Here is a 25294-nt window from a genome sequence, read left to right as displayed (position 1 = left end):
AGTGTATAGAGCTCCAAGGAGATTATGTTGAAAAATAAAAAAAATTTACCCAAAAAAAATTGTTTTTATACTTCATTCTAAGGACTTATTGAACTACCCTCGGACCATTTAGGTGGGCGCAGAAGAACTCCGCCTATTTAGATTTGAGTGATCCTCTTCTTCTACCTTGCTATACTGACCTACTGACTATATATGAATTTTATCCACAGAAATTCGATTCTGCGGCGAGAAAAATTGCATAAAATTCATGTATTGCCCTGGTGGACATTTTTTTACAAAAATGCACAAAAAATTAAAACCATTTTTACAGGAATTCACAGATAAATACAGTAAATTACAATAAAAATGATAGGAAAGTACATCAGTTTTCTATTATTAGGACGAATTTTGTGAACTTTTTTTGTATTTTACTGTATATTTTATTTTCTTGTATTTTCTATCAGAATTTACAAAAAAGTACAACTTCAAGAATCTACACGAATTTACAGAAATCCTAGGTCGAAAAAGAAAAATCTTTTTGACTGCAAATAAAATTTGAACAATTAAGAATTATTTGATCACGGTTCCTAAAATTTATAGATTCTAGAAGATACAAATGTTGTCATTTGAAGTTGCAAAAACTGATCTGCAAATTAAAACACTCAAAGTGTAATCGTTTTTAATCTTAAACTTTTTAAAGTAAAGCTCTAGATTTGTTATTCAAATATTCGAAGATTTATGCATTAAAAATATAAAGTTCTAACACTTTGTGTTGGAAAATATCGTATTTTCGGTGAAAAATGCAATTGGTCGAAAGATAGCCTTTTTTGTTAAAAATTGAACGTTTTTCTTAAAAATCTGTCTTTTTTCAAAAATAATTTGTGATTTTAAATGATTTCCTAAAGTTTCGAAACATAACATAAAATATTTCAAAGCAACATTTTTCATGTTGACAAGATCACAACATATTAGAAATAATTTTAGTAAGTTGAAGCGATACATAGAATTAAGCAAAATTGATATTTTTTAACATTTTTAATGAAAAATTGAGATTTAATTTTTATTTAATTCTCTCTTTATTAATTATTGAATATTTATTACAGAAAACCACTCTAAATATTAGTTGTTTTAATGCTAAATGAATTTTACATTGACTATGTTATTAGCAGATTATAACTTAACTGTAATAATAAGAGATTAAAATATTTTTTTGTAATTATTCTTTAATAACTAAAAATTTTAGGTAATGCTAGTACCGAAGAAATTAAAAATCATGTCTAAGAATTGTTTATCAATTAGAATACCAGAAAACCTGACCAAAGATATGTTTCTCAAAACTAATAACTGTCATGTTAACCACATTATTAACTATTAAACATTATGTGTAAATATATTGTCTGAGTAATTAACTAAAGAGGGACACCATCGTGTGCCGAAATGTCTTAAACAATTGTAATCTAACTTAATTAATTTTTACTCGGCACCACACAGTAAAAAAAAGATCAATTTTGTTGCAGAGCATTTTGCTGCAACGATCATTTGACTCTCAAGATCATAAGGATCTGTCCATTCAGGTCAATTTGATCTTATTTTTTGGTTCATTTGTTAGACTAAATAAAATGGCCGCCAGTTCTTGGCGCTGGTGTGATAACGACATAACCTAAAAATTGTATCTACTGCACGTAAGTGACAACTATACTTAACAGGTGATATTTTCTAATCTCAGATTTCATCATTTTTTCAACTTTTTCATTGCACTGAACGATCAGAAAACATGAGAAGCTTGCATATGAGCTATAGTACTCTAAGAACGTCAGATATCTTGGTTTGACTTTATACATGATCCCGAATCAGATCATTATGATTTCAAAAGTCGATCATTTACTCTGGCCGATTCAAATGCTCTTGGATTCGGTATCATTTTTCTTGCATATCAAAATGACATTGATTTCGGTATCATTTTGAACACTTTTTTTTACTATGCATACATTTTTATCTATAGAGTTGAAACAGATCCGAACTCTAAAGAATGACAGCACTGTATGGTTTAGTGCTTTTATTTATTGAATTTAGAAGAGCCTTTAAAAACGAAACTCCAAAAAATATGTTTTCAAAAATCAGTGTGATCGGCTCATTAAAATCACAGAACAAAGTAATAAAAAGAGGGAAAAGAGAGAGACAGTAGAGTCAATCGTTGTTACCGTTCTCTTTATAGACTATAATGTACATAGACATACCTTTTATAAATAAATATATACTTTATAATTTGAACTTATAAATAAAATATGAAAATTTTGTTTAAAAATGAATGAACTATTTTCACTTTAAACACCCGATAATCTTTGTAAAACTTAATTTTTTTCTTATAAGTGTCTTAAAAAAATAATTTTAATATGTTAAGAACTATAATAGTGACTTAATAAAATGATGATAATTATTATTAATTACAAAGATATTACAGGAATAAAGTTTTGTTCCATGCATTTGATGTATTGTTTTCCTCTCAGCTTTCACCGATGAAGTGAAGTTAGGTGATGGTTGAAGTGAAAATACCTAACATGTTGTTACAGAATATTTTTAAATCTAACAAATTTGTGAAACGTTATTTGAAAGGTATTCTAATGGGAGGGGCATTTTTAAACCCCTTGAGCGAAGTTCGTGCTTATCAAAACTACCTACTTTTGACCCGAGCGGAATTCAGGATTTGTATTCGGAGGGTGGTTGACCCTTAAAAGTATTATAATTATAATTAAAATATTATAATTTTATACTCTTTTTCTAGCTCTCGCTAGCCTGGAGTACTAACGCCCAAGTGTAATAATACCCCGTTTTCAGCTTTGGCTATCCTTAAAAACTAACCTCTGAGTGTATAAATATCCCCTTTCCAGCTTTGCCAAGCGTTGAATACGAAACCCTATGTCTAAAAATACACTTTTTCTATCTCTCTCTCCTTGCGCATTAACCCCAAAGTGTAAAATACCCCTTTCACAGCTCTTTCCAGCCTTGAAAGCGAACCATCCAAGCTAAAAAAAAACGCTTTTCCAGCTCTCCCTAGCCTTTAGGATTTACCTGAAATTTGAAAATACCCCTTTTGAAGTTCTCCGTAGTCTTAAGTTGTAACCTTGAAGCGTACAAGTACCCCTTTTCCAGCCCCCTCTATCCTTGAGCACTAACCCCTTAGTGTAATACTAGCCCCTATTCAGCTTTCGCTATCTTTATGCATCAACCCCTAAATGTTTAAATAACCCATTTTCAGCCCTTTACCAGAACCCTCTATCCTTGAGCACAACAATTTTTAAAATCTGCCCGCTTCGCGAGCACATTCTCATCGCGCGCTGCGCGAGCGGCTCGCAAGTTTGAGCGCTTAGGGCGCGCGACGGTTGAATCTCGCGCTTCGCGCTCGATAATAGGTTACCTCGCGCTTCGCGCTCTGGTATTTATTCTTTGCATTTAGAATGCTTGAAAAAAACTTTATCAAAAAGATCTCTTTTAGATGGCAGTATTTATATGCGTCTTCATATTCTGAATTGTCTACTTAATTAAGTATAGTCAAAGATTAAGTTTCTCAAAGCTTTGTAGGCTTTGAGGTACACATTCTCATCGTAACACTGGCGCTGCGCGCTCGATTTCCCACAGACATTTGTAAACAGGTTTTGTTAGATTTTTTTCTCGTAACTTTCGTCGTTTTTCCACACATTTTTTTATATTTTTTTTACGTTATTTTTGGGATAACCATTTTTGTTAATTCATGTTTTTTCGTATCCTACATAGTTTGTCCACAAAATGGATTTTTTTATTTTCCATTATTTTTGTGCAATCAAAATTTGAATTTTCGATTTTTGAAGAAAATCCGAAAATTGGTTATGATAATCTTGTAGGGCTTTCAAAAGAAATGTTTTTCTTATTTTGACTTTTTTTCATATCGTGCATTTTTCGGCTTTAAATTTGGATTTTCGGTTAATTAAAAAAATATTGAAAACGCTATTTGTTCTTTTTAATACTAAAAATATCCGTACATAGAATTTTCAAATTCAGAAAAAAATTGTCTCAAAAATTTTCAAAATGCGCTCATTTTTTGAATTTTTATCAAAAATGGCTGGTTCACGAACTCGTCCGTTCTTTAAAGACCTAAAAAAAGTGTGCCTAAGATGAATCTGATTCGTTCATTTTTTCGAGAGTTATCGTGTTTACGGACGGACGGCCGGACGGACAGACAGACGCCATCGTAAAAACTTGATTCTCGGATTCAGCGGATCTCAAAACGTAGAGATTTGTTGAATAACTGTCGCGTCAATATTTCCAACAATTCTAATACTTTCTCAATCCAAATGATCAGAATGTACAAATTCAACTATAGTGAAACTATTCTATAGCACCGAATTTGGGGCTAACAGTGGGTGGGAACTAACTCATTATACCCCGCTCCGCTTTTGTTTGTTCACGCCTGAGTGTTCGCCTGAGTGACAACCGCAGTCCCCGCGCACCCCGCGCAACTCCTGTTACACCTACGGCGCGGCGTCCATTCTCGGAAGGGCTATAGAAGGGTAGGCTATTAAAGGGTTTTACTGTATTTATGGTCGTAACCTAGTTATTATTTTTGGTTAAAAAGTCGCATATTATATTTTTGGACGAGAATTGGTATTTTCTCGTTAAAAATTATATTCCTTGGTTGAAAATTTACTTGTTTTATTGAAAGTTCAACTGACTCTTGAAAATTCGTGTTTTTGTATAACAGTTTGGTTAACAATTGACATTTTTTCCTTTTTGAGTGGAGAATCAATCTTTTTCACATACAAATGTTATTATTTTGTTGGAAATTCAACAATAATGTAAAGAAGTCATACTTTTTGTTCAAAATTGAATTATTTGGGAAAATAATACCTTTCTTAATAGAAATCCAAATTTTTTATTTAAAAAATCGTCTTTTTGGGTTGAAAATACAACTGTTTTGTTAGAAAGTTCAATTATCTAGTTGAAAATTAACTTTATTGCTGAAAATTTAGATGTTCTGTCTGAAAATTCAACTGCTTTGTAGAAATTTCGATCTTTCGTTTTGAACATTCCAACTTTTTTGCTAGAAAATTCACTATTTGGTTAAAATTGAAATATTTTGTAGAAAATTAATATTTTTTCTTTGAAAAATTATCTCCTTTGCTATACAGGGAAAAATTTCAAAAAATTAATTCATGAAACTGCTCCTTGATCTTATTCTAGCTTCGGTGCATGAACTAAGATCTCGAAACCCTTGTTTTAAAGCAGCGGCCATTGCTTAAAAAGCAAGGGTTACGAGATCTTAGTTCTTGCGCCAAAGCTAGAATAAGATCAAGCAGCAGTTCCGTGAATTGATCTCTTAAAATTTTTAACCTTGCAGAAATTTAGTATTTTTTGGTTAAAAATAGAACTGTCTAGCTTAAAATTAATCTTTTTTGGTTGAGGATTTAACTATTGTAATAAAAATTTGTCGTTTTTGATTAATTCAAATGTGTTTAATTTTTAATTAAAATATTTAGTTTTTTAAAATATCAGCTATTATATATTTTTTTTATTCATATTTTTTAGTTCAAAAACTCATCTTTTTGAATGAAAATGTAACTATTTCTTAGTGTAAAATAAACTTGTTTACTAAAAATTAAATTTTTATTGAAAATTTAAATGTCTTATAAGAGTAACATCTGTTTGGATTCAAAATTTAATTATTTGGTTGTAAATGCAACTGTCTAAAATTAAACTTTCTTAGATTCACAATTTAACTATTTCTCTCAATTTTTACCTATTTTATTGAAAATTCTACTCTTTTGCTTAAAGGTTGACCTCATTGATTATTAATGCATCAATCAAAAACTTTTTGATTTTCACAAATCCTTCGAAATCTAACAACATTCCTTTTATTCTCATAACAAATTGAAATTTCTTTTTCAATCCTATGCATCCCTCAAATATTGTAAAATTCCTTGAAAAACCCCAAAATTTAGCAAATACCGTAAAACATTCTCAAAATCTTTTAAAGAATCTGAATTCTTAAAAAGTCATTTGATATTTCCTAGAAACTTTTTTATTTCTTGAAATTTTGAATAATCTTACAAATAACATAATTTACTTTACAACTAAAAATTAAAACAATGATCCCACTTGGTTATTTTTCTTCGAAATTACAATAATTGAAAGAACACGAATTTCTGGTTAAAACACGTATTTACTGAAACTTTTTTTTTCGAGTAAATAATTATTATCGATTATTTATTATTTCGTGGAAAAAAATATTTTAAAAATACAATTGATGCTCAAAATTATTAAAGAAAAAGAGAGCTTTGTGTCAAGCCATTTTCGTTAAAATTTAAGAAATATAAATGAGATTAAAATCCAATTCAAAATCCTTTTTGACGTCCAATAATCAAGTTAATGTTAAGAATTCCTGAATATAAACCTAAAAACCTAACGACCAAATTTAGACAACCAACATAAAATGTTCGCACTGCATTCTGAAAAAAACTTTTTCCCTTTTTTTTCCCTCGAAAGGAAAGAAAAAAATTCGTTTTCCCTTTGGACAAAAATAAAAAAGAGGAAAAATAAATGAAAAAGCCATTAACCAAATTCCGTTCCTTCTCTTTTTTATTTCTTTTGTCTTTTGTATTGTTATTATCAAATCACAATAAAAAAACATTTAAAAAATAATAATCACCAACGTTTGGGCACTCATACAGCACCCTTGTCACGGAAAAAAAATATTTAAAAAATAAAAATAAAATTTTTAACCAGCAGGAACAGCACGGCAACCACGATGCTCTCTCCCTGACACCTAAAAATCAACACTTACCTTGATAAGGGTGATTTATGAGCGCCAAAAAGTTGGTGATTATTTTTTTTAAATGTTTTATATTGTGATTTAAAAAAAATAAATATAACAAAAGAAGTAAAAAAGAGAAGGAAGGGGATTTGATTGGTTGGCTTCTCATTTTTCTTTCCTCTTTTTTATTTTTGTCCAAAGGGAAAACGAATTTTTCTCTTTTCTTTTTTAGGGGGAAAAAAGCGAAAACATTTTTTTTTAGATTGCAGGTGGAACATGTTACGGTGATTGTCCAAATTTGGTCTTTAGATTCCTGTTTCCATTGTTGTTGTCCTACTATTTTAGCTTTTTCGTCAGAATAAAAAAAATCTGCTTCAACCAGGATTCGAACCAGATTTTTCCTCAAATGTACCGTTTTCGGGGGCGCAAACAATCGACATACCTGCATCTAACACAGAGGTCATTGGTTTGATTCTCGAATAAAGTAGTTTTTTTTTATATTTCTAAAAAAGTAGAACAATAGGAAAGGATGAAAAAGTGTGGTCGTACACAATTAATTTAAAAATGATTTATAATCCAATTAAACCTGCTTAAAATTTCCAAGCACAGAAGCTTCCATAAATTATTATCAGTTGTCTGACATTGTAGAAAATAACTGGAGATATCACGACATGCGTAGGCAGACTTGTAAATGTACAATATATGTGTAGTGTCATTTGAAAAAGATTGAAATGATTTCGTTGTATTCAACAAGTTGCCCTTGATTACCTTGCGACAATTAATCCTTGTGCCTCATGCCAGGCAGGTTTTATTTGGCAGGTGATTTATTATCAAGATTGAGTGAGCATCAAGAGGCCAATGACTGAAATGTTTTTCAGTAGATCCTAAAATAGAGTTTAGATTTCTCACTCCAAAACTTTCTCAAAATTGAGAAAATATGGTGATTTTTCACAAAACTAGAGGAATGAATTGTCTAAAGAAAAATTATTGCGTTTTTCAACAAAATAAGATTAATTTTCCAGCAAAAGAGATGCATTTTTTAAAAAAGAGTAGAGTTTTCAAGCTGAAAATTCGAATTTTTTAGAAAACTTTGGACTTTTTATCCCGACAAGATGAATTTCAAACCGAGATAGATGATGATTTTAGACAAAACATTTTCATTTACAAGTAAATATTTCAATCGAAATGGATGAATTGCCAACAAGATATTTTCATTTTCCACTTAAAAAGATGAATTTTCAACAAAAAATATAATATTTGATATTTGAACTAAAAAAGTTTAAAATTTTTAATAAAAAGCAGTCGAATTTAAACAAAAGAGTTGAATTCAACCAAAAAAGAAGAATTTGCAACAAAAGGTAGTTGAATAATCACCTTAAAAAGGTCAAATTTCTATCAAAAGAAATTAATTTTCTAAGAAACATTTTTTCATTCAAGGGAGGAAAAAAACATCAAATTGTTGAATTTTCTACCAAGATTATAAATCTTCAACCCAAAAAAAAAGATCGAGTTTAAACTAAAAATGAAAAAGTGAAATGTGCATATCAAAAACTTCATTTTCAACTCCTCAAAAACAAATGTTCATACCAATAGTTTAATTTTCATCTGAAATTGACCAATTTTTAACCAAAAATGTAATAGTCAAATTTTCAGTTAACAATTTAATTTTTAAACAAAAAACACGAGTTTTGAACAAAATGTTTAAATTTTAAACCAATAAAAATAGTGCTTAACAAAGTAACTCAACTTTCAACCAAGTAATTCAATAAGAAAGTCTAACTATTTTGTGCTACATTTTTTTTTAGTTGAAAATTCCACTTTTATAGTTTTGTTTCAGAATTATTTTTTTATTTAAAAATTAAATTGCTTCGTAGAAACTTTCTCATTATAGTTGGATATTTATGTATTTCGTGAAAAAATCGTCTTCTTGGTAAAAAAAATTAATCAATTCGGTTGAAAATTAACTTATTTGTAAAAACTCATATTTATTTGAAAAATCAACTATTTCCTAAAAAAAAAGCTTTTTTCTAAATATCATATTTTTTAGTTAAAAATTCCACTTTTTTTTAGATAATTTGTCTTTTTGTTTTAAAAATGTAACTAGTTTGTTGGAAAATGATCTTTTTTTGGGGAGAATTAATTTTCTTGGCTGAAAATTCATCTATTTGATTGAAAATTAATCTATATGCTTTTAAAAAAATTTCTTCGTTGAAATCAACTGGATGAAATTCGCTTTTTTTCAACATTAATTTTTTTATTTGAACATTTAACCATTCGATTTTTAGTTGAAAATTTATTCTTCTTTATTTGAAAATTAAAATATTTGGTAGAAAATAATTTTTTTTAATATTAATTTTTCTCCTTGAAAATTTAATTTCTATTTTTTTAAGCGAACTTTTTTAATTGCAAATTCATCTATAAAGTTAAAAATGTATGTATTTTGTTGAGAATTCGTTCTTTTTGCTTGAAAATTCGTTTTTCTTTGCAGGAAATAAACTTATTTATTCAAATTTAAACTTTTTTTGAAACATTCAACTGTCTTATAAGAAATACAACTGTTTGGATTACAAATTTAACTATTTGATTGTGAATGCAACTTTTTTTTCTTTACTTTTGTTCTTCCATGTTCGAAAATTCTACCATTTTGTTAAAACTACACCTGCTTTTGATTGAATTTCAATCTTTTTTCTTCGAAAATTCGAAAATTTGGTAGATGATGTATCTTTGTAAGTCAAAAATTAAACCACTTTGTTTAAAATTTAACTACTTTGTTCCAAAGATCTTTTTTGGTCGAGAATTCTACTCTTTTGTTAACAATTCCTATTTTTGGATTAAAAATTAATTTTTTAGAGTAGAAAAGTTCAGCATTTTCAATCGAAAATTTACTTTTTTGTTGAATATGCAAATTTCTTTAAAATAATTAGTTTTTTGACATGAAAATTTAACTGTTTGGCTCAATGTTTATTTTTTTAATTCGACTCTTGTTTTAAAGTTCACGTACTTGGTTATTAATTTGACTATTTGGTCAAAAATAAAATTTTTCATGAATGAAAATTCATTTCTTTAGGCTGAAAATTAATTTCTTTTTATAGAAGATTTATTTTGGTTCAAGATTCAACTATGTTGCTGAAGAAGAAATATATTTAGACTTGAAATCTTAAATATTTAAAGCGTTTTATAATGAACTCAGAATGGTAATTACATTAATTTGATTTAAAAAAAATCATTCCCCTATTATTCCCCTATTTTTGTCTGAAATAAAAATTCTATGCTACTTTCGGGGAAGGGGGGGAGGCATAAATTAAAACTACGTTTGTCAAAAAGGGGGGACGTAGGGTAAAAAAGAGCGCAAAATTGGAAATGGCTGACCTCTTAGTTCCGTTTGCATTCAAGTGTTACAGAAACAAAAAGTTGAAAAAGAGGTCTAGTTTTTTCATACTAATCTAAAGAGTAGAAGGCCTCCCGGTAAAGGCCATTTTTTATTTTAATTAAATTTTTATATGATTATCAAAAAATCTATTTATTTAGAAAGAAAGTAGATAAGACAGTTGTCTAAACAAAATGAACAACTACTATAAACTTGGGTCCTAAAGGATGGTACCCGAATCACAAAAATGTCCCCGAACATTCCGTGAACAATCCAATGGCACGTTCGGTGAATCTGGTATAATGTTCCAAGGAGGTCCCCAAAAATAGTTAAATGTCCTCGTATGAAGGAAGGTTAGAGGAATGTTCGTGAGGAATTTAATTAAGTAAATTAAATCAATTAATATAATGCGTAAATTCTCAGGAAGATTCTCCGAACCTTCCTTAAGAAAATTCCTTGATCCGTGGACATTTACCTACTTCCGGGAACTTTCCTGGAAAATTTTTTGGAACGTTCGAACCTTCTATTGGAATGTTTCAAGAATGTTTAGGAAGACTTGTGTGTTATCCGGGTAGTTGTTCGTCTTTTTGAGAGGCTCGCACAAAAACAGAACCGAGCATAACTCCGCTATGGTCGCCCACAAGCATGGTGAGTCACGAAAACCAGAACTGATGTAGCCAAGTGTTTTATCCACCCCGTTTTTTAAATAAATATTTCCGGTAACAGGTAAATGTGGGTGACTCAAGGAACATTTTCAGGAACTTTGCACAAACCTTCCACACTGAAAAAATATTTTTCTTAAAAACCTAGTTTCATTAGCGTGGCTATACTATAGTTGATAATTATGATGTTTTCTACGTTTTATCCAGAAGAGAAACGCTTCGTGAAGTATATTATCCAAATCTAAATTGTTTACATCACTTGTAAATATTATTAATAATAGTGGAGTAAATTTATGATCACAAGCAAAATAGGATCTTTCATAAACAATTTCAAGTGAATTTTGTATTTCAAGTTTGATGTAAAAACGACTGTTCAAATTTTCGACCACCTTACCTCTTTCGTTGTCCAACTCCATTGTTGCATGGAAGAAATCTTTTGGATGTAATACTATTTGTTGCCAGTGCAATTCAGGTTCAAGAAAAATAAATATTTTCTGAAAATATAAAACAAATTTCGAGATTAGTAAGATGACTCTTGTCAATATAACTATTGGCTTGCAAAGTTTTCGCCTGTTCTAACTAGGCAAAATAGTTGATACCTTGTATACAGGTACAAGGAATTTTTTTCGGTGCATGATACGGGGACATTTACCTGCTTCTGAGAACTTTCCTGTAACATTTTTTGGAATCCTCCGAACCTTCTATTGGAATTTTTAAGAAAAATTTTGTCCTATCCGTGTTGTAGTTCTTTTTGTTGGCAGGTTCAGACCGTGCAGATTCTCTTTCTCTGATATGGTCGCCAACAAGCACGGTGAGTCTCAAAAACAAAAACTCATGTAAACAACTATTTTATCCACCCCCTTTTTAGATGAATATTCCCGGGAACAAGTGAATGTTGGTGTATCAACGAAGGTTAGGGGAATTTTTGTGACAAATTTAATTAATGTAATGCGAAAATTCTCAGGAGCTTTCCCCGAACCTTTCTTGATACGGGGACATTTACCTACATCTGAGAACTTTCCTAGAACATTTTTTTGAGATTTTTCGAACCTTCCATTGAAATGTTCAGGAATTTTAATGAAAACTTTTGTGCAATCCAGAATGGTAAATCCCGAAAGCAAAAACAGATATAGACAACTGTTTTATCCCCTCCCTGTTTAGATAAATATTAGAAATCTCTACTTCTGAGATGTTGGTGTTATCGTAGTGCCACTAATAGAGTCTTTCTACTATTTAGAAAATGTATACTAAAAACTAGACAAAATGGATTCCCAGTTTGGCCTTAATTTATGAAGTCTGATTTACCCATGATATCTGGGGGCCTTAAAACGACTCCCGCGAATAAGTATTTTTAAAACGTGTCAAGTTCTTTTACAAGATCCATGAACATTTTAGAAATACGAAGAGGATGATGTGCCAATAAAAAACTATTTATCAACAGTTTAATACACTCCTTGAACATAATGGACTCTCGAGAATAATACAGTACCCCGAACCTTTTTCCCATGACCATGGTCCTCCTGCGAATGAGAATAAGACGTTGACACATGTATGGGATCCTCCACTCCTTCTCATTCACTTTTTATAGGTTATAAGACTTATAAAGTCCGCGGTATAATATACTGCGGCATAACTGCTTCTCCGTATAAAGGATTCGTTCGGATTATGGCGCCTTAACCTGAACTCAGCCTAGCTCATTTAGGCCTGTTTGTATTTCTCTACACGTCCTTTACGAGCGCGCGGCGAGAGACCATACATTTCAGATTTCTGTAGAAACGGAATCCGTGCTTGAACTTCTCCCATAAATCATGACTCGCGTCGCGTCCCCTTGCACTTGCGACAATTAACTACTTTTCCTTACATGCAATTTCTTCTGCCTTTCAAAATAGAGTCCTGGGAATTTATCTCCCTAGCTCCTGGCATTTATTTCTATTTTGACATTTTTTATATATTTGGGGCATTATTTCTCTAGTGCACCTATTCAAAAAATAAAAATTGTCCTATATAAATTGAGTTTGGGGAAATTTAAAGAATCTTTTTTCAATCCCATGTTTTCAAGAGACTTAACCTTTTCATCATTTTTATCCTATTCTTGCTTCAATGAGAACTGAATCAATTGAACCGCATTTTTGTTTTAAAATTCATCTCATTTAGTTTCAATTATAATTTTTTTTCAAAAATTTGTCTTTTTGGTACACAAGTACACTATATTTGGTTAAACCTTAACTTTTTTGTTGCAAATTAATATTTTTAGTTATAAATTCTACTATTTTGCAAGAAAATGGAACTATTTGATTCTAAATTTAACAAGTTTTTTGAAAATTCAACTATTTGGTAAAAAAATAATGTAATTCTGAAGAATCCTATTCTTGAGTTAAAAATGCAAGGGTTATGTAGAAAATTATTCTTTTTGGGGAGAAAATCAAACTTCTTGCTGAAAAATTCAATCCTTTTCGTTCAAAATGAAACTTTTCTTTTAGAATTTTGTTTGTTTATTTCAACATTTAACTATTCTATTTTTGGTTCAAGACGTATCCTTTCTAAGTTGAAAATTTAATTATTTGAGAGAAAATTCAAATATTTTGTTGAAAACTCATGTTAGGTTACAAAATTAATCTTTTTGTTTGAAAATTAAAGTGTCTTGTGAAAGAATCGTGTTTTTAGAATGAAAATTTATCTTTTATGGTAGAAAACTGAATTTTCTTTGTTAAAAATTCAAATTTCTGGTTAAAAATTGAACTATTTTGGAAGAAACTTTAAGTATTTAATTTTAAGTTCAGCTATTTATTTAAAATGTAACTATTTAGGAAAAAATAACTTTTTTGAGAAAAATCTTAATTTTGTGTTTAAAATTCTACCATTTTTTTGTAAATTCGTGTTTTAAGTAAACAATTAAACGATTTAGTTTAAAATTAACTATTTGATTCAAAATTTATATATTTCTTTAAAAATTTAACAATTTAGTAAAATTATAGTAAAATAAACAAATAAATTTTGTTGAAAATTCGTCTTTTTGGTAGAAAATTGAACGATTAAATTAAATATTAACTGTTTTGTTAAAAATTAATATGTTTAGTTGAAAAATCAACCATTTTTGGTAGAAAGTTGAACTATTTGATTCAAAATTTACCTTTTTTAATAAAAAATTGAACTATTTGATATTAAAAAAATTTGAGATAAAACATCTTTCTCAAAATTTAATTTTTGTTTTGATTTTTTTTAAATTAATTCTTTCATCTCAAAATTTAACTATTCCATTTTTGTTGGAAAAATTAAACTTTACAATTTGAAAATTCTACTATTTGAAAAAAATGTAAGCATTCTTTTGAAAATTCGTCTTAGGTTTCAAAATTAAACTTCTTGTTTAAAAACTCAAGTGACTTGTTAAAAAAGTCGCCTTTTTGGATTTAATATTGATCTTCTTTAGTAGAAAAATTATTTTCCTTGGTTGACAATTTATATTTCTCGGTTAAAAATTAACTTTTTTGTTGGAAATTCACCTGTTTTAAAAAAATGTGTCCTTTTGGTTTGAAAATTTAACCATCCGGTTTAAAGTTAAATTTTTTTGTTAAAGCTCTCAATACATTTTGTTTTGACTAAATTTTCAAATCACAAAAATAATTTTCTGGAAAAATTAGTCTTTAAACAAATTACATACAATTTTAACCATTTATTTGAAACCTAAACCAAGGATAATAATATTCTATAAAAAAAACGAAAATAACAAAATGAGACACATTTTGAACCAAACCTTTCAATGTTCAGCCAAGAAAATTAATTTGTCTCTAAAAAAAAGAATTTTCTGCTAAATTAATATTTAATTTGTATCTAAAAAGGACCAATGTTCAACCAAAAATGGAAAATTTAAGTTTTTAGTTGAAAAATTAATATTTATTTAAGGAAATGAATTTGCAACTAAAATGACGAATGATAAACTGAAAAAAATGTATTTTTAAAAAGCATTTCATCTTTAGATAAAATATGTTAAATTTTTCAGTTAATTGTTGAATTTTCTATTGAATTCTAGAATTTTCTATCGCATAATTAAATTATTGCACGGACATGATCAATTTCTTACAAAACAGTTGAATTTTAAACCCAAAAATGTAGATTTTACATGAAAAAAGTTAATTTTAAACTTAAAAAGATTAATTTTTTACCAGATGATTCAATTCTTAACAAAAAAGATGAAATTTCTACAAAAAGAGAGGAATTTTAAACCAAAATTACGAATGTTAAAAAAACAGTTGAGTTTTTAACCCAACAAACATAGCTAGTAAAAATTTATTTTTGATAATATATTATTTGACATTATTTATTAAATTTCTAAATAATTCATATAAAAAAATTGTCCTGTAGGCATTTATAAGGATAAAATTATGTTAGAGTTATTATTAGTAACATCATACGAGGACAATTAACAAGAACAACAAATTATTTAGAAATTTTATTACTAAATTCTAAATCTCACTGGTAATATAATTAAAGTTAAAGAAAAAGATAAAACCCTCTTTTCACCTGTAAATTTCCAGACTGTGAATTTGTTTATATGATTTGTTTATAAAATTAAGAAATAATAATAGTAGACTAATTTTTATAATTGAAAGCACCTTTTTGGTAAAGTTAAGTAATAAGTCTTTATAAATTTATTTTAATGCAAGTCAATGTCATAAGGCATGTATCTATCCATGTTCGAAACAAGATTAAAAATTAGCTGTTTGACCAAAAATTGAATCTATAATTCTGGACTTTTTTCGGGTAAAATTGCAATTTTCGTTTTTCAAGTATTGAAGTCTTAAAATTTATAATTAATTCTCTAACAACTAAAAGTTTCATCATAATCTGATGATCAGTTTCAATAATATCAATAATTCAAGAAAATCCACCCCAAACATTCAATATGGCGTGACTCCCATAATTTTCAAAACTTTCAAAAATGTTTTCCCAAAATTGTCCTAGCAAGAATTGTCCCATATATCTCTTATATAGCACTATAATTTTACCAAGTTTTGTCATCACCAAACCACCACTTGTAGCGTTTCAAGACTGGCAATGTCCGGCCATTTCATCTAGGATTTAAAAAAAAAATAGTGGTCAAGTTTGTTTTCGTTTTAATATAAAAGGTAGGACCAAATGAAATTTTCAGAAGTAAATTTGGATTTTCTATGGTCTATTCTATGGAATCCTATGGGACTGGATCGCTGCTCGAGAGGTCGAGACAGGTGTAGACCGTGAAGAAAAATTTAATAAGGCGACCGGAATGTCAGCGAAAGGTCCATAAGTCACGGTCTTTATTGCAGAGGTTTGTTCGGAAATGTCCGGAAAATTATGCAAATTTTACAAACGGTAGGCGACGATGGTCAAAAGCCTAGGCAAGGCGCCTTTTTTCTTTTATTAGTCTGGCTTCTGCGATTTATAGCGACTTTAACGATCTTTCAAAAGAAGTCTTTTCAAGAATTCAGACATTCTAAGCTTTTCGTGTACCACTTCCTAACCGAGAAAGCATTGTCTTCGACTGTTCCAACATTTATTTTTATAGACTACCTAAATCCCATTTTTATATAATTTTTACGTCTTAATGTCTATTATAATTGTCTATGGTTAGGAAAACATTTTAATTATGTTTCCGTTCTGAGAAAGGACAGCAATTTTTTTAACGAAGCTATGTACTCAGCCATTGAGTTTTTTTTCGGATTATTTTTCGGATTCTTTCCGGAAAGACTCCTTTCCATGTGCTCTAAAATTTAAAAAAATATATTATTTTAAAATATTAAACAATATTTGCTATTCCGATGTCATACAGTGAGGCAAAATGATGAGAAGATGTTAAAAGTTCAATTCCGGCTAGAATTATGAAGCGATTAAAATTTTGTTTAATTAATACTAAATAAAAATTAAATAAAAATGTACTTTTTGTAGAAATAATGTCAAAAATGACAAAAAAAGTTGACTTTGCCAATGCTTTCTGCAACGTAGTTTTTTCTTACCAATTTCAGGGAACGATTTCTCTTAAAAAGATAAGCCAGGATTGAGTAAAATTCAATCATTTTTTTTAAATAGGTAAAAATGTAAAGAAGATTGTTAAAATGATAAGGAACTTTTGTTTCTTAAGATGTGATTTTCGACATCCTAGATTTTTCATAACTTATTTTTTTTATGTATTTAAGCATAAAGTTTGAAAACATTGTTTATTTTGAATTACGGTAGCAATATTAACAAGTACATTATTCATAATAAGTGATATTAATATTCTACCAATTAAAAAAACTCTCAAATCACAAATCGATATTTAACTATAAATAAATAATTTGTTATTTAAAATTGTATTGTTATTAAATATACTATTGTTATAAACAAAAGGTGATTTTTTTAAACTTTCAATGTTGTTTAAGAGGCTTGTGTCTTTAATTCAGTGTCAAGTAATATTAAAATAAAGACATAATAATGACAACTGGATAAGGATCAAATGTTATTTTTATTCTCATATATTGAAACAATAAAAATTAAATTATAATTTTTATTGTTATAAACAAATTGCATACAAAATGCATGGATCAGGGAATTTTTTAAGTTCCTGGAACTGCTTTATGAAAAGCACTTTTTTGACTTGCCAGTAATAATTAAGTAGAGTTCATTGTTCCTTTGTGAAAAATATAATTGTTATAAGTGAATGTTATTAACAAATTCGCGGATTAACTAATTCCTAAGAGTTTTGGGTCATTAAAAAAAATCTTTGTTTGACTGGACAGTAATAAATTAATAAAAAACATTTTTAATTTATGACAAATGTGACTATTGTAAATAAATTGCGTAAACAAGTTCGTAGTTTACGCAAGCATCACAATTTTCACATACTTTTTTGTTAATCTGCTTTGTTTGGATTACCAGGAAAAAGTCATGTACATTGTAATTTTACGAAAATTATAATTTCTATAAGCATTTTTTTTTATTTCGTGGTTTGAGTAATTTTTAAGAGTTTAAAGAACTTTTGTTTAAGAGTACTTTGTAAAAATTTCAAATGACATTTTGCAGCCATTCAATTTTTCACTACTAATTTGATTGTTATAAACAAATTGCATACGACACCCTTATCAAGGCAAAAGCCTTTTTTTAATCAAAATACCTTGAACAGGCAGCAATAGCAATGAAACCACGATGTTTTCTTGATTATCGAGTGTCAGGTAGAAAGCATCGTGATTTCGTTGCTGTCGCTGCCTGCTCGAATTATTTTTATTCAAAAAATTTTTTCACTTTGATAAGTGCCAAACTTGAGTGAGTCAAACCTTTACTTCAGTGCCAAAATGTTAGTGATTATTTTTTACAAATGTTTTTTATTGTGTTTTGATAATAATAATAAAACCGACAAAGGAAACAAAAAGAGAAAGAAGGGGATTTGATTGGTTGCCTTCTCATTTTTATTTTGTCTTTTTTATTTTTGTCCAAAGAAAAGAAAAAATTTTCTTTTATTTTTTAGAATTTAAAAGAATCTTTTTTTCAAATTGCAATAGGAACATTGTATGGTGGTTGTACAAATTTGTTTCTTTAATTCTTGGTTTTATTTTTAGGAATTCTGTACATTGACTTCGAATTATGATCTCATTGGAATCGGAATCATTCGAAATGAATTAAATTTCACGAAGTGGAAACAATTTCATACCTAGGATTACCAGACGTCCTGGTTTTCATAGACATGTCCTGGTTTTGCCCCATCTGTCCTGGTGTTCTGTTTTTTTTAACTATGAAAATGTCCTGTTTTTTACAGAGCCACATTTTGTTGAGAGAAATCTTAAGATTTTGAACGCCAACAGCTAAACACATTTTCCCCTATCTGTGCAGGAAATTCAATTTACGTATCCTATAGCGAAATAAAGTCGATGACCCTTTTTTTTAGAGCTTTTGTAAGTGTCCTGAATTTCGACTCGACCTATCTGGTAACCCTGCCATACCAAAACTTCCATCAGGACAAACAGATCCCTCTTTGCTGTTATAAAATCCAGAGAATTTAAGTGAATATTAATTAGGTTTCTTTGAATGTATCAGCAGCGCTGATAAGTTTAATGATAGTGCTAATCAATTTCTCGCATAGATAGTGCAGTGGGAGTATCCAGCGCAGCGGCGCATTGTGCGGGATGCTGTAGGATCGTCTTGCAATTGTATTGTTCGTCGAAATAAGAGGAGCAGGTACACGGAATTAAGCGAGTGACGATGATCAATGAAATAGACTTTAGGCGTGGTGGTGGTTTCGAGCCTTTCGAGCACACACCGCAGGGCACTTGAGTCCGGAGTGGTATAACTAATAGACTGAGACACCGGCATAATGCTGGATAATTTGTCCAGCTACTCGGTATACAATCGGACTTATTGCTGCGAACGGATGCATCGCATCTGTAATCTTTTATGTCTCTGGTCGCTGCCGTGTTGCGCTCGCCACGCATTCACAGACGCACCTACACTCTCGGATCAGAAAGTGTCTTGTTACCGGGAGATATTAATCCCAACCATTAAAAACTGGACGAGTGAAAAATAGTCACGCAAAATGAGCAAAATGAGAGACGCAGTGTGGGTACTGGCTACCTGTGTTGGGACCTGGGACGACGATCCACCAGCGTTCATCTACTATCGGCGAGAAAACTATAGGCATCTGCCATTGAAGCTTAACAACTCAGTCAAAAAAAATGCTAGCGCAACAAAAAAACAGTCATTTGAAAGCTGAAAGTGTTCTACGTTAATGAGCTTGAAGACGTTTATTTAAAAAAAATTTATGCTTAGCAGACTGAAAAATGTAAAAAAAAAGTAAGGATTTTCGGTTACATTTAAAAACAGTCAAGTTTAGAGCATTATTTCTTATACAAGGGGCACTGGGAAAAATGTTTTAAAATTCAAGAGTATGAGGAAAACTGTTGTGAACCAGTTGCAGTTGAGAAATTTGAAAAAAAAATAAAAATTGTTGCTTAAAAGTACAGAAATGTGCAACTATATTATCTTCAGATCTAATACAGATATTAAAATCGCGATATTTTTTGACATTTTTTTTGTTTTACTGCCGACCGCTGGTGCCATTCTTCGACCCCTGGTTCCGAATGCTTGGAAGGCACCTGGACACCGGTCGAAGAAAAGGACCAGCGGTCAGCAGTCAAAAAAGCTGCCCCCCCCCCCCTGCTTTCTGTCACTTGTTTTCCAACAAAAAAAAATGTCTAAAAATATCGCGATTTTCAAAAAAAATAAGACTAACACATCCTTACGGGTGATTGCAAATAAATACAGAGCCTATCCATTACAGTTTGCAGTTTGAATCGCTTTAATAACTGTATTAGAACTGAAGATAACATAATTGCACATTTTTGTACACTTAAGCAACAATTTTAAATATTTTTTTAATTTTTCAACTGCAACTGGTTCACAACAGTTTTCCTCATACTCATGGATTTTTTTTAATTTTTCCCATCGCCCCTTGTATAAGAAATAATGCTCTAAACTTGACTGTTTTTAAATGGACCCGAAAATCCTTACTTTTCTTACATTTTTCAGTCTGCTAAGCACAAAAATTTCTTTACATAAACGTCTTCAAGCTCATTTACGTAGAACACTTTCAGCTTTTATATGACTGTTTTTTTGTCCCGCTAGCATTTTTTTTTGACTGAGTTGTTAAGCTTCAAAGATGCCTATAGTTTTCTCGCCGATAGTAGTGATGCCTGGGAAGTAACTAGTTTCGAGGTGTTTTATTTGACCGAAAATCAAGTTGCCGAATAGAAATTTATCATCATTTTTATTTGTTTTACTTTCCAGGTGACATAACCTCTATTTGTCCTAATCACCCGATATCATAATTTCTATTATACCGAATCCTCATTTGGTATTATTTTCATATTTTCGAATTTCTATTCCCCATAATATTTATTTTTAATTTATTTGTAGAGTTATCTTGGGCAATAGTTTTGATTTCTATTTTCATAGGTTGTGAAATGGCATCTGCACAGATCGATGCTAATGAGAAGACATTTGTAAAAAATATGCCCGCTGCGCGCGGCTTTTCGCGCCAAGTTTGAGCACGCCAAGGGCGTGCAGGTACGCTCTCGCTCGTCGCGCTTGTTTGTGTACGTTTAATGCGTTCACTTTAACTACATTTTTTCAAATATCGTAAATACTATAAATTAAATTAAAAAATGTATTTTAAATTTCTGAGAAATTACAGTCATAAATTGTAACTGAAATTTTTTTCGATTTGTTTTTAAAGATAATCAAGATAATTTGTAAATTTGGTTAACATCTACTAAAAACAACGCTTCAAACTTATGGATCTCTTAAAAAACCAAAATTGCATACTTTTGAAAATGATCCAACTTTTGGAACTTTTGTCTAATTAAAAAATTTCATGATAAGAGTTTCGAAAAACATATATTTTATATCCAGTAGAAATTTGGATTGATATTTCTTAATCTATTAAAAAAAAAATTTTCTTCTTATTTTTGAAAATGTTCAAAATGTTGAAAAGCATATAACTTTTGAAAGTTTAATCGAATTTAAAAATGTCCTTAGGATAATTTTCAAGTCTTTTTGACGCGTACAAGAAAAATTTGACAACAATTTTTAAAACTCATAACAAAATTTTATTCAAATTTTGAAAGAGTTCAAACTTTTTAAATTTGTGTCTAATCGAAAAATTTAACTGGCATAGTGTCTAAATATATTTTACATCTGGTAATGAATTTTGAATGAAATTTCGTATGCTTTTAGAAAAATATTTTTTTCTATTTTTCTAAACATTTTCAAAATTTTCAAAAGTATATAAGTTTTCTAATGTTTATTAAAATAGAAAATTGTATTTGGATAATTTGCAAGTCTTCTACCCATCTATAAGAAACTTCGGCAACAATTTCTAAATTTGAAAAAAAAATTTAATTTTGAGAATGCTCTCCATTTTTTAATTTTGGTTGGAAATTTCTGATTAACGAACTTAACCTTCATTTTGGGAACCTTAAAAAGTGTTCAAAACCAGAGATCAAAAATGTGAACGATTACATTACACTCTCATGAATGAGAATATAAAAATAATCACCAACGTTGCGGCATACAGCCCCCTTATACAGACAAGAAAATTTTAAGCAGGTAGGACAGCAATCAAACCACGATGCTCTCACTCTGCCAAAACATTGGTAATTATTTTTTACAAATGTCTTTTTTTTATTTGATAATAATAAAAAGAAAAAATATGACAGTGATAAAAAAAGAGAGGTTACCTTTTCATTTTTCTTTTCTCTTTTTTTATTTTTTGTCAAAAAAAAATGTTTTCTTTTCTTTTTAGGAAAATTGTTATCTTTGTTCAAATTACAATACGAAAATTTCATTGTGGTTGTTCAAATTTTGTCGGATTATTCTTGTATTAATTTTGGGAATTCTGCACATTAACTTGATTACTGAACTTTAAAAAGGATTTTTAATTTAATTTAAATTAAATTAAAATTCTTAAATTTTAATCAAATTGGATTTAGTAGTAAGTGAGGTACTGTACTTAAATTACGTAACAGCTTAAGGGAGGGAGGCCGTCCTACAGTCATGTACGTACATTTTACCAATTCGTAAAAACTTATAAATTTTGTTATTTAGTTTAAAATTTAACAATTTTCTTCAAAAGACATCCTTTTTGGTTACAAATTCAACTGTTTTGTTAAAACTTCGTATTTTGATTTACAAATTTAGCTCTTTTCGTAGAACATTAAACTATTGTTTAAAATTCATATTTTGTTGCTGATAAGTAAACTTAAATCTTCTCTGGATAAAAAACATTTCTTTTTGAAAATTTGTATTTTGAATTTGAAAGTACATCCTTTTCAACTTAAATATTGCATCTCTCTTGGAAAAAGGTAACTGTTTTGTTGAAAATTAAACTATTTCGTAGAAAACCTTTTTTGTGTTTAAAATGCCTATGTTTATGTTGAAAAGTCAAAATAAATCTTTTCGGATGAATATTCAACTCTTTTTTTGAAAATTTGTTTTCCTTATTTAAAAATTCACCTGTTTTAGTAGTATTTTAATTTTACTTTGACAAAAATGCAACTGTTTGATTTAAAATTTAATAATCCTGTTAAAAAATTATAGTTTTTGAATAAAAATTCGACTTGTTAGCAAACAAATAACTTATTGTTTACAATTCTTGTTTTGGGGTTGGAACGTGAACTGGAATCATATTTGGATAAAAATTTAACTATTTTTTAAAGTTTTTTTTTAAATTCATCTGTTTGAGAAAAAATTTCATCTTTTCTGAATAAAAATGCAACTATTCGGTTGAAAATTCTACCTTTTTTCAATTAAAAAAAAAATTTTTATTCTAAAATTAACCTGATTTAGCAGATATTACATCTTTCTTGGATAAGAATGCAACTACTTGGTTGAAAATTCAAAAATTTGGTTAAGTAGTCATACTTCTTGGTTGAAAATTCTGCTGTTTTGCTGAAAATTTAACTATTTCGTAAAAAATGTACTTTTTGTTTCAATTTAATATTTTTGTGTTGAAAAGAGATCTAGAATTTTCTATGGATGAAAGTTCAACTTAAAAAAAAAAAATTTTTCGTTAATTATTAAAAATTTATCTGTTTCAGTGCATATTTCATATTTCTTGTATAAAATTAAGAATGTAACTATTAGCTAGAGAATTCAAATATATTGTTAAAAATTCATCCTTTTTGGTTAAAAAAACTCATTTTTTTAAATTTAAAATTCAATCTTTTTCGTAGAAACATATTCTTTGTTATAAAATTCATATTTTGATCTTGAAAAGTCAACAGGAATTTTTTTGGATGAAAATTCAATTCTTTTTTTTTTTAGTATTTAAAAAAATATACGAATTTACGTGTTTTAAGAGTAATTTGATCGTTTTTGAATGAAAAAATTTTGTTCAAAAGTTATTATTTTTGATTAAAAATTCATCTGTTTGGATTGAAAATTCAATCTTTGTTCGTAAAAACTTATTCTTGTTTAAAAATTCATATTTTGATCGTGAAAAGTCAACTAAAATCTTTTTCTACAGAAAATTCAACAATATTTTTTTATGTATCTTTTTGATTTAAAACTTTATCTGTTATTTTTTATTGAAAATACCTTTATTTTAAATGAAAATGAAACATTTTGTTTAAAAATTATTCTGCTTTGCTTAAGTATTCAACTATTTTCTTTGTAAATTTTCGTTGAATCACTTTGTTAAGAAATCACTTTGTTCTTAAAGATTTATATTTTTAGTTAAAGCTTCATCTCTTTGGTTGAAAATTGAACTATTTGATTAAAAATAATCTTTTTTTATTGATAATTTAACTACTTGGGGTTAAATTAAACCATATTGTTAAAAAAAATTAATGAAGGCTTATGTTTGGATGAAAATTTATCTGTTTTGTTCAAAGCCTTTTTTTGTTTAATATTAATTTTTCAACTGAAAATGTAACTTCCATTTTTTCAAGATCGATCTTTTTTAGTTGAAAATTCTCCTTTTTCAGTGAAAAATTAATTTTATTGGTATGAAATTTCATGATTATCGGGTAAGAATGCATCAGTTTTATTAAAATATACACTATGATACTTTTCTGTTGGAAATATATCTTTTTAGCTTGAAAATTCAACTATTATGTTCAAAAGTTAATTATTTTGTTGAAAATTCAAGTATTTTTTTTTAAAGTCATATTTTGCAGCGGAAAATACATTTGTTTGTTTAAAACAAATCAATAACTTTTATAATTTTACATTCGTATCTAAAATACTGTTTTATTCCGTATTTAAAAGATTCTGTGTTAAAAATATCACAAAATTAAAATGCTGGTAATTGAATATTAATGATTAAGGAAAATAAAAAATTAGTCAAGCAAAAATCAAGGAATTTTGAAAATGAAGCTCGCGGACACCCTGTCTAATTCTACTGGCAATAACTAGCAAAAAGTTGCTGCAAAATAAAAATTACATACAGTAAGATGTGGGGGGGGGGGTAGAAATATTTTGTTACGGTTTGTCGGAGACGAGAGGGACACAATCAACTTTTGTTTTTTGCGTAATAATAAAAAATTTTAGGCTTTGAAAAAATGTTGCGTCTATATTATGTATTAATAAAAAGAGATAGATACGATATTTTGGGGCAAATAAGCATATATTGTTGATTAAGTTGTTGATGCATTCTGTTTTCAAAAATTTTCGCAAGACTCTTTTCTTCGGGATTTTCTATTACACACTAATCCACAGGAACAAATTTTATCCTTAAATTTGATAAAAGCGCTGCAGCACGTTTATCTGACAAAAGATAAAATTTATCTGACTAAAGATAAAATTTATCTGATTGAAGATAAAATTTATCTGACGCAAATCTTTATCCATAAATTTGAAAATCCTCGTGGTATGCACTTTTTAAAATGTCTCACATTATTTAAATTACACCATTAAGCCATTTCCCTTTCGGGGTAGGCGTGACTCACTCGGCAGGGGAAAGGAGTAGTGTGTGGATGGGATAGAGATTTTTCAGATTGATCC

Source organism: Belonocnema kinseyi, chromosome 7 (genome assembly GCF_010883055.1).
Source record: "Belonocnema kinseyi isolate 2016_QV_RU_SX_M_011 chromosome 7, B_treatae_v1, whole genome shotgun sequence".
NCBI lineage: Eukaryota > Metazoa > Arthropoda > Insecta > Hymenoptera > Cynipidae > Belonocnema > Belonocnema kinseyi.
Note: the sequence above shows the minus strand (reverse complement) of the source record.